This window comes from Mauremys mutica, chromosome 20, assembly GCF_020497125.1.
Source record: "Mauremys mutica isolate MM-2020 ecotype Southern chromosome 20, ASM2049712v1, whole genome shotgun sequence".
NCBI lineage: Eukaryota > Metazoa > Chordata > Testudines > Geoemydidae > Mauremys > Mauremys mutica.
Window position 1 is genome coordinate 20,806,371 of NC_059091.1, and position 12,765 is coordinate 20,819,135.

The 12,765-nt window shown below is 49.1% G+C and overlaps 1 long non-coding RNA gene across 2 annotated transcripts; it reads left to right on the top strand.

Moving 5' to 3' along the window:
- Positions 1–3,073: 3,073 nt before the first annotated feature.
- Positions 3,074–12,765, top strand: LOC123353473. Of its 2 annotated transcripts, none has more exons than XR_006574506.1 (5): positions 3,074–3,289; positions 4,442–4,633; positions 7,118–7,309; positions 7,501–7,654; positions 12,667–12,765. It is a non-coding gene; the product is annotated as an uncharacterized LOC123353473 (long non-coding RNA). The 2 variants fall into 2 exon arrangements; XR_006574507.1 differs by lacking the exon at positions 12,667–12,765 and adding an exon at positions 12,194–12,298.

Sequence of the window (12,765 nt, forward strand, 5' to 3'; positions counted from 1 at the left end):
TCTCTCCCTTTTCCCCTCTTGCCCTGCACACGAAGATGACCCAGTTCGGAATCATTCGACACATACGTGCTGGGTGCTGTTTCTGCACAGGCTTTTGAAATCGTCTCCTTGCAGAATCCTGGGCTGGCAGCTGATGAGATTTTCTAGGGAAGGAAGGAGGAAGCCAACATTGGGGCCTCTCTTATAAGGATCAAATCTCTTTGTGATGGGATCAAAGCATCATTACACTTCCGGGCACAGAAATGAAACCCCGCAAAGTCCAGTCGACAGCAGAGCTGATGCTAAAGCTAAAGGGACTGGTTTATGGGGCCCAGGAAGGTGGCACCACTCCAGATGCAACTTTCCCCCTAACAACAATATGAAAAAATTGCAGGGGGGCCGTTAGCTCCCGTATGCTACTGCCTACAAACATACACAAACATGCAAGGGCCTAGCTACACCCACACTGGTTTGTGGGCAGTTTCTAAACCACAGACCACAGCACGTGCCACTAGAGGGCTCACAGACCGCTGTTAGCTTCTGGGGCCATCAGGAGCTGATTATATTCCCTGGGTTTCCCAAGGCGGCTTGTAGTGACTGGTACCTGTGCAGTTCAAGGTGTGGGAGTCACCAGGTTTCCAAGAGGTCCCACTGGGGGAAGAATAACCTGGAGAACATTGGCAGGTGAAACTCCCTCGGGTGTTGTTGCATTGGTTGTGAGGGCCACAGACTGGTGGGTCCTGAGAACATTCATTAACATCTAAACAGAAGAATATGGAAACAATTATTAATTAACGTCTATACCAGAAAACATGGAATCTATCATTGTGCAGTCGCCGTGGGGAAGCATGGATATGCCATGTTATGTTTGCTATGCTACAGTAATTACAGTTACACTCTTTGATAGTCCCGTGACTCTGCCCTGGAGAGACCTTAGAGCACAGGTGGGCAAAGTACGGCCCGTGGGCCACTTCCGGCAGGCAGGACCCTCCTGCCCAGCCCCTGAGCTCCTGGCCCAGGAGGCTAGCTCCCGGCCCCTCCCCTGCTGTTCCCCCTCCCCCGCAGCCTCAGCTCTCCCCGCCGCCGGCGCAATGCTCTGGGAGGCAGGGCTGCGAGCTCCTGGGGCAGCACAGCTGCAGAGCCTCGGCCTGACCTCGTGCTCCAGGCAGCGCAGTAAGGGGGCAGGGTTGGATAGGGGGTAGAGGAGTAGAGGGCAGAGGAGTTCAGGGTGGTGGTCAGGAGGGCGGGGGTGTGGATAGGTATCAGGGCAGTCAGGAAGGAGGGGGGGTTGAATGGGGCAGCAGGGGGCAGTGAGGGGCAGGGGTTCTGGGGGTGGTCAGGGGACAGGGAGAAGGGCTGGTTGGATGGGGCAGGGGGGGTCAGGAATGAGAGGCGAGGTTTGATGGCACGATGCGGGGCAGTCAGGGGCGGGGGTTCTGGGGGCAGTCAGGAGACAGGGAGGGGTGGATGGGACAGGAATCCTGGGGGGGGGGCGTCAGGGGGCGAGAAGCAGGGGGGGTCGGATAGGGGGCAGGGGCCAGGCCATGCCTGGCTGTTTGGGGAGGCACAGCCTTCACTAACCGGCCCTCCACACAATTTTGGAAAACTGTTGCAGCCCTCAAGCCAAAAAGTTTGCCCACCCCTGCCCTAGAGTAAAGGCCAATAAAGGCCTTGTTATCTTTATAAACTATATGCTCTAATTCAACCAGGTTTTTGAGCTTAAGGTAGGAATGGCTGGGTGGAATTCTCTAGCCTGTGATATACAGGAGGTCAGATTATATATTATCACAATAGCCTCATATATCTGAATCCACAGAAGAACTGTGTTAACACCCCAGGAGTTCCTGTGAGTCCTTCAGATGGAATCCACTGCCAATACAACAGCAATAGAAATATTGCTCATCACACCAGAAAGTCCATTTTCGTTTTCACGCTGGTCTTTTGAAGGTGCTGTGCAAAGGAACAAACATCTTCAAAAGATGAGCATGGCAACTTAAATTCATAACTCTGCTAGTCACTAAAAATCATGGTCTCAGGCCGGCTCTACAATACAGACCTATATTGGTAAAATACATTGCTCAGGGGTGTGAAAAATCCACACCCCTGAGTGATGTAGTTATACCAACCTAACCCCCCTGTGTAGACAGCGCTACGTTCAGAAGCCAGATTAACATATAGCCTAATTTTTAGCCCTGTTGTAGGCCCTCCATTCCATACTGAAGTAACAGCTGAGTGACGGCAGTGGGGCCATCGGAATTTTTTTGTCTCATTCGATATTGTTATGTACAAATTAATCAAGACTGTGGACTCAATTTATGGTGGTTGTGATTTTGTCCTTGTGGGCTAAATAAGTGTTTGTGGGCCCAAGCAATACTGAACTTTGTACACAGCCGGCCTAAACTGGACAATAGAAATCATGTCGAAGAAAGGAGGCTGGCAGACATTGAAGGAGGCCAAAGAAAGATGGCAAAGACAAGATGCAGTGCTGAAAGGAACTCCTTCTCGCCTAACGTTTTTTTCCTCCTACTAAGTCTGGTGGTGAGGAAGTCCAGGAGAATACCAGTCTAAGTGAACCTGCTGCATCTCTTGTGCCTTCTCTAGCTGCAGTCTCACCCCACTTCGAAGACTTTCCCAGTGACAGTAATACAAAAATACCCTTCTCCAGCGATCCAGGGGAGTGGGACATGACTTCTCAAGAGGGCTTGCATATTGGACTGAGAAGGGCCCATAGAAATGCCAGGATCTAGAGGCTGATTTTTCACTGACAAAGCGAGAGTACCCAGATCAGAACCGTTACCTGACCAAATCAATGTTTGAATATGTGAAGCCTAACAAACAGATTGGCAAGTGAGAATGGCTCATTAGTCGCCTTCTAAGAAGAAAGTGAACTTGTTTTTATTGCCGCCTGTTTTCTGATGCCAAAAAGTGGGGAATGTTCTGCCAAGGCTTCCATGATTGGAAGAATACTCTGTACGTTACGTGACGGGGCAAGGCCAGATGGCTATAGGAAAGTAGTGAAAAACAGGTATGTTAGCCCCAGGCTAAACAAATCCCTGTTACCATAGTAACCAAATGGCAGTTGCTTCAGGTTAATCAAGAGACCCAGGACCAATTAAGATCCTTCCAGAAAGCAGTGGTGACAGCTAGGTTGATTGGGACACCTGAAGCCAATCAGGGGCTGGATGAAACTAGTTAAAAACCTCCCAGTTAGTCAGGTGGCCGCACATGTCAGGAGCTGTAGGAGGAAGCTGCGCTGTTGGAGAGCCTGAGCAGTACACACCATATCAGGCACAAGGAAGGAGGCCCTGAGGTAAGGGTGAAGTAGAGCTTGAGGAAGTGGGGGATGCTGTGGGGAAGTAGCCCGGGGAATTGTACGTGTCCTGTTTCTAAAAAGGTCGGCTACCATAGCTGATAGTATTAGGGTCCCTGGGCTGGAGCCCGCAGTAGAGGGTGGGCCCAGGCTCCCCCCCACCCCTGATTAATCACTGAAACTGGGAAACAACAGAGACTGTGCAAGGGAGGATAGTTTCTCCTCAGCTCCCTTGCTGGCTTATGATGAAAATGGTTCAGTAGGCTGTGACCCTTGGCCTCTAGAGAGAGAAGGGCTACGTGGAGGGTCACAGTGAGCCTCTGAGGCTAGCAAATCCACCAGGAAAACGTGGGACCCATGGAGACGAGGACAGAGCTTTCTCACAGTTACCAATCTTGCAATGAGTGAGCCTCATACATTGTCAGTTAGCAGTCCCAGCTTCCCCCTGCATCCTGTTGCCTGGACAGATCGGTCTTCCTGCCCTACTTTCACACACTAGTTTCCAGTCCCAGTTCAATCCCACCTCTCACACCTGCTTGGGGCCCAAGAGGGTGGCACCACTACAGATGCAACTTTCCTTATAACAACAATATGAAAAAAATGCATGGGGGCCGTTGGCTCCCATATGCTACTGCCTACAAACATACACAAACATGCAAGGGCCTAGCTACACCCACACTGGTTTGTGGGCAGTTTCTGAACCACAGACCACAGCACGTGCCACTAGAGGGCTCACAGACCGCTGTTAGCCTCTAAGTGTAGACGTACTCTTAATCACTGCAGCATGCTCACCAGTCAGTAGAGTACACTGATACATAACTTTCTGGCAAGTGCAAGAGCTGGTCCCAATGGCATTAGAGCAACCTACATTACACTCACCCCATTACCGAGCTCCCACTCACTTAGCTGGGCTCCGGAGCCGATACTCACCAATGCACTTCACTGTTGGATCAGTGAAGTTTTGCTCCCCAGAACTAGATGCAAACCCATGTTTGCAGATGCAGTGGTAACCCCCAGCAACGTTTTCACAAGTTGCAAAAGCAGGACAAGTGGACGAATCCTGACATCTGTCGACTGTGAAAAGAAGAAGGAATCATGTCTTTGAAAGAGAGCAATGGATAACCCTTTACACCTTTTGTCTGACTTCTCCAGTGTGGTTCACATTCATTCATTAACCTAGTTAATCATGCACTGAGGGAGAAAGAGTGGACCTAACAGAGCAGGTGGCTGAGTTGGGAAGACCAAGGCAGCTGGCCACTCTTCTCAACACATCAGGCAAAGGATCAAGAAAAGGCCTCCATCCCTCTCCCTTGAAGCCAGGAAAAACAAGAGGACACGGGAATGGTAGGTGTGACACCCTCTATCCCATGTTCACCACTTTTATATGGCTATGATCTATTTTGTACAAAGTATGCCTTGTGTGGTGTCATTTGGAAACTCATAATCTGATGAATATTATTATCCTGTAGAAATGTGTGCAATTATAGTACATGTGAAATTGAGATTTTCCTGTCTGATTGTTACTGAAATGTGTTGTAATTCTGGGTAGTACCCATAAACCAGTGTCTCAGAGACAAAGACACACTGGCATGCCAGCAACATGCTAAAGAGAAATCCCCTGGATAATCACAGATTCACCAACTGGGGAGTCCTAAGTAGGAAAATTACAAATCAGCTGAAAGACAATCTGGCGCTCACATACTGCCCATCCACATGACCCAACAAGGGTTTTTCCAATACACAAGGATCGGGGTGTAAGAAGCGGGACAAAACTGTCTGTATCGCCGCTTCTGTCTACCCTATCTCTCTCTGCTTATAACATCAATGAATCCTTGAAAAACACTGAACTAAGAGAAGTGGTCCCAGAATGAAAGGAAATCCAGCCTGTGAACCGAGAACTGCCTGCAGCATCCGGTGTGGTGAGAGGGATGTTGGTTTCAAATCTTATTTAGCTTGGTAACGTTTAGGAATTAGCTTGAGGTTTTATCTTTTTATTTCATTTGTAACCAATTCTGACTTTTGTGCCTTGCCACTTAATCTCTCTCTCTCTCTCTCTCATTAATAAACATGTTTTATTGTTTTATCTAAACGAGTGTATTTGAAATCCTCTAATTAAGATAACAAAGGCTGGGGCATAAACATTACCCTTTCTTGGAAAGTCAGACTATCTATGAACTTATAATGTCCAGGGGTCTACTGAGCAGTATAAGACACACATTTCTGGGGAGCCAAGGCTGAGAATGGAGATATGTGGGTGTTTCCCTGTATCTATTCATGAATGGCTGGGACGTCATTCATGTAAACATCTGGGAGTAATTTTGCAGACTAGTGGCTGTGCATGAGCAGGCCAGGAGTAGCTGGCCTGACAGTAAAGCAGCATAAAAGGAACACGAGGCTAGAGAGTAAAGGGGACACAGCAGTTCAGGTTGCACCCTGGGGAATTTCACAATAGGACTAAAGGATGGGAGTTGCGGGAAGGGAAGTTCTGATCCTGTGAACAGGCTACAGTGAGTTTTAGTCCAGAAACAGACTAATCCCCTGCTAGGGTCACCGCTTTGTCTTAAAATCCATGTCCACCACCAGCAGCAGCAAGAAATAACTTTGAAGGGTTCTGGTTATGTTGCTATCAGTAAAGATCTTGACTCCAGAGCTCAATGCATGGCCATCGTTGCAAGCATAAAAGTAACTCCAAAGATCATGGTGTGAGTGGCCTGGCAAGGGCAAGATTTTCTTCTGAGACACTCACCCACGCCTAGGGAGTCATGCAGAACTGACGGAACCAAGCCTGGCCAGGCACCAGGTGGGGACTCAGAAGAGCTGGAATCTTGGCTCCCATTCCAGGCTCTGGAGGGGAGTGTCCACTAGTGGGCACAGACTCTTCTGCCTGCTCATACCTAAGCTTGGCCCCTTCAGCCACAAACCTCCCTGCACATGTCCCTCTGCCAGTGCTGTCTCTTCCCATCCCTGGCTCTTATCCCCGTTCCAATCTGAATGCCTCAGGTGTCTCATCCCAGTCCTGGTCTCCTTTCACAGCCAGTCCCAGTTCCCCTGCACCCGGTCCTCCCGTCCCAGTCCCGATCCCCTCTCCCAGCCAGTGCCAGTTCCCCTGCATCTCGGCTCCTCATTCCATTTGTCTCTCTCCTCCTCTTAGTTTCTAGCTGTGCCCACTGCCAGCCCCCCAACATTCCCCAGTCCCAGAGAGTCCCACTGTCCCTCCCCAGATAATTAATCCAATCTCATTATTGTTCTCCCAGCCCAACTCCTTGACCCAATCTATTTATCTGGCCAGTCCCATCTTCCCCCTGCATCCTGTTGCCTGGACAGATCTGTCTCCCCACCCTACTTCCACACACTGGTTTCCAGTCTCAGTTCCTTACCACCACTCGCACCTGCTTGGTTACCCTCTATTGTTAGCATGCTAGCTCGATGGAAGTGTAGACGTACCCTTAATCACTGCAGCATGCTCACCAGTCAGTGGAGTACACTGATACACAACTTTCTGACAAGTGCAAGAGCTGGTCCCAATGGCATTAGAGCAACCTACATTCCTCTCGCCCCATTACAGAGTTCCCGCTCACTTAGCTGGGCTCCGGAGCCGATACTCACCAACGCACTTCACTGTTGGATTAGTGAAGTGTTCCTCCAAAGAACTAGATATATACCCACGTTTGCAGGTGCAGTGGTAGCCCGTGGTGATGTTTTCACAGGTTGCAAAAGAAGGACAAGTAGTCGAATACTGACACATGTCATCTGTGAAAGGAAGAAGGAACCATGTCATTTAAAGAGAGCAACAGATAACCTTTTGCACCTTTTGTTTCACTTTTTCAGTGTGGTTCACGTTCATTCATTAACCTAGTTAATCATGCACTGAGGGAGAAAGAGTGGACCTAACAGAGCAGGTGGCTGAGTTGGGAAGACCAAGGCAGCAGGCCACTCTTCTCAACACATCAGGCAAAGGATCAAGAAAAGGCCTCCATCCCTCTCCCCTGAAGCCAGGAAAAACAAGAGGACATGGGAACGGTAGGTGTGACACCCTCTACCCCACGTTTACCACTTTTATATGGCTATGATCTATTTTGTACAAAGTATGCCATGTGTGGTATCATTTGGAAACTCATAATCTGATTAATGTTATTATCCTGTTGAAATATGTATAACAAACACTGCACGTGAAATTATGAGATTTTCCTGTATGATTATTACTAAAATAGATTGTAATTCCTGGGTAGTCCTCATAAGCAAGTTCTTCAGAGACAAGGACAGACTCGCATGCCAGCAACTTGCTAAAAGAAATCCCCTGATTAACTGGAGATTAAGCAACTGGAGAGTTCTCAACAGGAAATTTACAAATCAGCTGAAAGACAGGTTGGTGCTCAGATACTGCCTACCCACAGGACCCAGCAAGTATATTTCCAGCACATAAGGATTGGGGTGTAAGGAGGGGGACAAAAATGCCTTATCTCTCTCTGCTTATAACATCAATGAATCTTTGAAAAACACTTAACTAAGGGGAGTGGTCCCAGAATGAAAAGAAATCCAGCCTGTGAACTGAGAACTGCCTGGTGTGGTGAGAGGGATGTTGGTTTCAAATCTTATTGAGCTTGCTCAAGTTTAGAAGTTAGTTTGAGGTTTTATCTTTTTATTTCTTTTGTAACCAATTCTGACTTTTGTGCCTTACCACTAAAAATCTCTCTCTCTCATTAATACTGTTTTATTTAAACCATTTTGTTTCACTGAAGTGTTTGGGAAACCTCTACTTAAGATAACAAAGGCTGATGCATAAACATTACCCTTTGTTGTAAAGTCAGACTATCTATGAGCTTATACTGTCCAAGGGTCTACTGAGGAGTATAAGATGCACATTTCTGGGGAGCCAAGGCTGGAAGGATACACCTGGGTTCAGATCTGGAGTATTTTGTCCATGTTTCTTGGCATCAACTTACCATCGCTGGTGAAACATTGAGTCCCCGTGAAGCAGATGAGCCAGCAAAAGCCTGAAAGAGGAGAAACAACCAAGGATGCTCTTACTGCACTGGGTTTTAGTGCTGTTACCCTGTAGGAGGCAGCGTGGCCTAGTGGATAGAGCAGTAGGTTGGGAGATCAGGGTGTTATTTCTGGCTCAGTCACTGACCTGACAGTTGACCTTGGACAAGTCCTTACCCCTCTCAGTTTCCCCTTGGTCCATCTTTTCTATTTAGACTGTAAGTTCAAGTCAAGCATTGTGTCCCTACAGTGCCTAGCACAGAAAGGCTCTGATACTGGTGGAGACCCCCAAGCATGGCTGAAATATAGTCTATAGATAATAAAAGCAATTTGGGGGGATTTTCAGAGGGCCAAACTATCCTCATGGGGAGGATGGGTACCTGTAAACCAGTAGGGTGCGAAGGATTCAATTTTTATTGGTAGATGTTGGTAAACGTCAGTTTCGCCATACACACCGAAACCCATGAAAAAATATTTCCATCAATAACTATTGAAATTGACCGATAGGAAAAATAAGAAAAATGCTGCTTGAGAACTTATTACGGTTTGATTTCAGGATCTTTACTGGATATATTGTGACTTGATATTGACAATTTGTGTTTTAACAATTACAGAGCTTTAACTTTTTGAATCTCAAGGTCTACTGTCATTAAACAAATATTGGCTGACTTCCCCCATGGCCTGACCCCTCCATAGTTTCCCACAACCAAGAAAATTGTAATTGAAATTTAAAAAAAAAATCAAGTTGTGCTCAGCCTACAAACCAGTGTGGCTCTATTGACTTCAGCAGAGCTACAGCAACTGATGAGCTGGCCTCAGTCGTTAAACCCAAAGGGAGTTTTGCCTGCGCTAACACTGAGTGAGGACACTCAGGTTTGTCTCGTTCCTACGCCTACACTGTAAGAGACTGACTCACTTCTCCTATTACCCAATGTCCCCACTGCACATTTATCAGATCATCGCAGAAGGCAGTGTGAAAGCCACTTCCTTGTAACCTGCTGCCGTAGTACTGCTGTGAATCAACTGACCCTCTGCTACCTTCATTGACACCTGAGCCTCAGATACATGCTTTGGATGCCACCATCAGAAGCCCAACTGCTCAGCAAAAACCCCTCTGGAGCCAGGGCCGGATCCAGAGCCCAGTGGGGCAAGCACCCGCCTGGGGCGGCCCTTTCCGGGGGGGGCGGCAGGCTGGGCCGGCGGACCTGCCGCAGTCATGCCTGCGGGAGGTCCACCGGAGCCCCGGGAGCAGCGGACCTGCCGCAGGCATGACTGCGGAGGGGACGGTCGGCCGGCATCAAGTAGCCGCGGGAGCAGCGGACCTCCCGTGGGCATGACTGCGGACGGTTCGCTGGTCCCGCGGCTCGGCTGGACCTCCCGCAGGCATGACTGCGGACGGGTCGCTGGTCCCGCGGCTTGGCTGGACCTCCCGCAGGCATGCCAGCGGCAGCTCAAGCAGAGCCGCCGAACCAGCGAACCGCCCGCAGCTGCGGGAGGTCCAGCCGAGCCGCGCGACCAGCGGACCCTCCGCAGTCATGCCCACGGGAGGTCCGCTGCTCCCGCGGCTCAGGGGCGCCTCCCGCGCATGACTGCTTGGGGCGGCCAAATTTGTAGAGCCGCCCCTGTCTGGAGCTGGGAATGCAGGAGAAAATCTCAGAAGTTTACTTTTGTTCGCTGCACTGCAGCAGCCCCAGAGAATGGCTACTTGATGCTTCCTCTCGCACACTCAGCTGGAACTAAGAAATGCAGAGGCACATGGTGATGATTTAAAAATCAAGGGACCAAACCTTTTTGGATCAAAAATATTTTCAGCTTATTTTACCGCCAATGGATTCAGCAGTTTACAATAGAACAGGCCTGCACAACATGCGGCCTGGGACCGTATGCGGCCCGCGTGGGCTCACTGTGCTGCCCGCGGCAGGGGAGTAGGTGGGCTCACGGTGCGGCCCATGGGGGGTGAGTAGGCAAGCGGCGGGTGAGGGAGGGGGGCTGAAGAGGCGGGCGGGCAGCGGCGGGGGGTGAGGAGGCGAGCTGGGGAGGGTGGGGGGCTGAGGAGGCAAGTGGGCAGGCAGTGGCATGGGGGCAGGTGAGCTGGCGGCGGGGGAGGAGGGGCTGAGGAGGCGAGCGGGCAGGCGGGAAGTGGCAGGGGCTGAGTAGGCGAGCCAGGGGGTGGGGGGCTGAGTAGGCGAGCGGGCAGGCGGGCAGTGGCGGGGGCTAAGTAGGCGAGGCGGGGGGGCTGAGGAGGTGAGTGGACAGGCAGTGGTAGGGGGTGAGGAGGCGAGCCGGGGGGTCGGCAGGGCCGGAGGGGTTCAGCCCTCAGCTGTTTTCTTTGGAGTAATATGGCCCTTGCTGCTTTATGAATTGTGCAGGCCTGCAATTGAACAACAGGTCATGCCAGGCACAATAGAAGCAGAGGAGCTCACAACCCTTGGCCGTGGGCTTTTCCCAGCTCTCACCACTTTGTGTTTGCGATCCAGCACTGTGCAGCCCATTACATGAGGTACTTTCCCTTGTGGCTCTAAGATGGCTGGACGTTAGAGGAAGGAGGATCTGGAACAGGTTTCCAATAGGACTAGTGGTGGCAAATAACCCAACTAGTCTGAAGATGGAATTCGCCCTATTCATATAATTCTGTTCTATGATGGGACCGTGTACAACAGCAGGGGCCTGGACTCAATGACCAGATGGCCCCATGTGCTAAGGAAGTTTTACTGATTAAATCCTCCATTTGTTATATGGCTTCTCTGAGTTGCATCATGAGTTACACAGCGGTTCTCAAACTTACCAGACTACTGCACCCCTTTCAGGAGCCTGATTTGTCTTGCATACCCCCAAGTTCACTTCGCTTAAAAACTACTTGCTTACAAAATCAAACATAAAAATACAAAAGTATCATAGCACGCTGTTACTGAAACATGTCTGACTCTCATTGTTATGATATCACTATAAAATAAATCAACTGGAATAGAAATACTGTACTTACATTAGGGAATAGTACATAGAGCAGTATAAACAAGCCATTGTCCGTATGAAAATTTAGTTTGCACTAAGAGCAGGAGTACTTGTGGCACCTTACAGACTAACAAATTTATTTGGGCATAAGCTTTCGTGGGCTACAGCCCACTTCTTCGGATGCATAGAATGGAACATATATTGAGGAGATATATATACACATACAGAGAGCATGAAAAGGTGGTTGTGGTCTTACCAACTCTGAGAGGCCAATTAAGTAAGAGAAAAAAACTTTTGAAGTGATAATCAAGATAGCCCAGTACAGACAGTTTGATAAGAAGTGTGAGAATACTTACAAGGGGAGATAGATTCAATGTTCATAATGGCTCAGGCATTCCCAGTCCCTATTCAAGCCTAAATTGATTGTATCTAGTTTGTACTGATTTGGCTAGTGCTTTTTATCTCGCCTGTTGTAAAGTTAGGCAAATATCCAGATGAGTTGAAATACCCCCTGGAAAACCTGTGCATCCCCCTAGGGACACGACTCTCACCGCACGCAGACAACTCAGCCTGCTTGTGTCTCTCTTATTTTGTCCTCCCACCCCACCTCTGCTCTTTACCCTCCTTCTCTCTAGCTAAGGCCCTAATCCTGCGATGATCATCATATTAGGAGATCCCTACGCCCATTAAAGTCAATCAGACTCCATAGGGGGCTCCTTGCAGAATCAGGGCCAAAAAGAGCATAATCCCTTCAGGGTGGGAATTGTCTTTTGCTATTTAGCTTTACAGCACTTAGCACAATGGGGCTCTAATCTGCCAGGTGCGGCTGTAAGAACATCAGTAACGTGTTGATCCACAATCCACGATTCATAATCGACATGGAATGATAAATAGCAAAGGATTCAGTATGATAGGTAGCACATGGACTTGCTTATTAGCTAGTAATAACTAATAATAAATCTACACCAGGCCTAGCCACCAGCGTATTCATAGATTTAGAGGCCAGAAGAGATCGCTGATCATCTAGTCCAGGGGTCGGCGGCCAGCACGTCCCTCAGCCTGCACCGCTTCCAGCAGCTCCCATTGGCCTGGAGCAGCGAACCGCGGCCACTGGGAGCCGCAATCGGCCAAACCTGCAGACATGGCAGGTAAACAAACCGGCCCGGCCCGCCAGGGGCTTTCCCTGCACAAGTGATGGAACAAGTTTGGGAACCACTGCATTAGAACAATTTACCAAGGTTCATGGTCGATTTCCCATCCCTGACTATTTTAATATCAAGATTGGATGTGTTTCTAAAAGATCGGCCCTAGGAATTATTTTGGGAGTAGTTCTCTGGTCTATGTAGACAAGAGGTCAGACTAGATGCTCACACTAGTCCTGTCTGGCCTTGGAATCGGTGGTTTTTTAACTTTATCAGTGATGATTTTATGTTTTCTTCCAGGTCATTGATCAAACGAGTGTTCATTTCAAGAGTCACAGATCTCGGCCGAATGCCTATCAGTGAAGGGCCCTACAGAGAACCCAACACAATTATTACGGC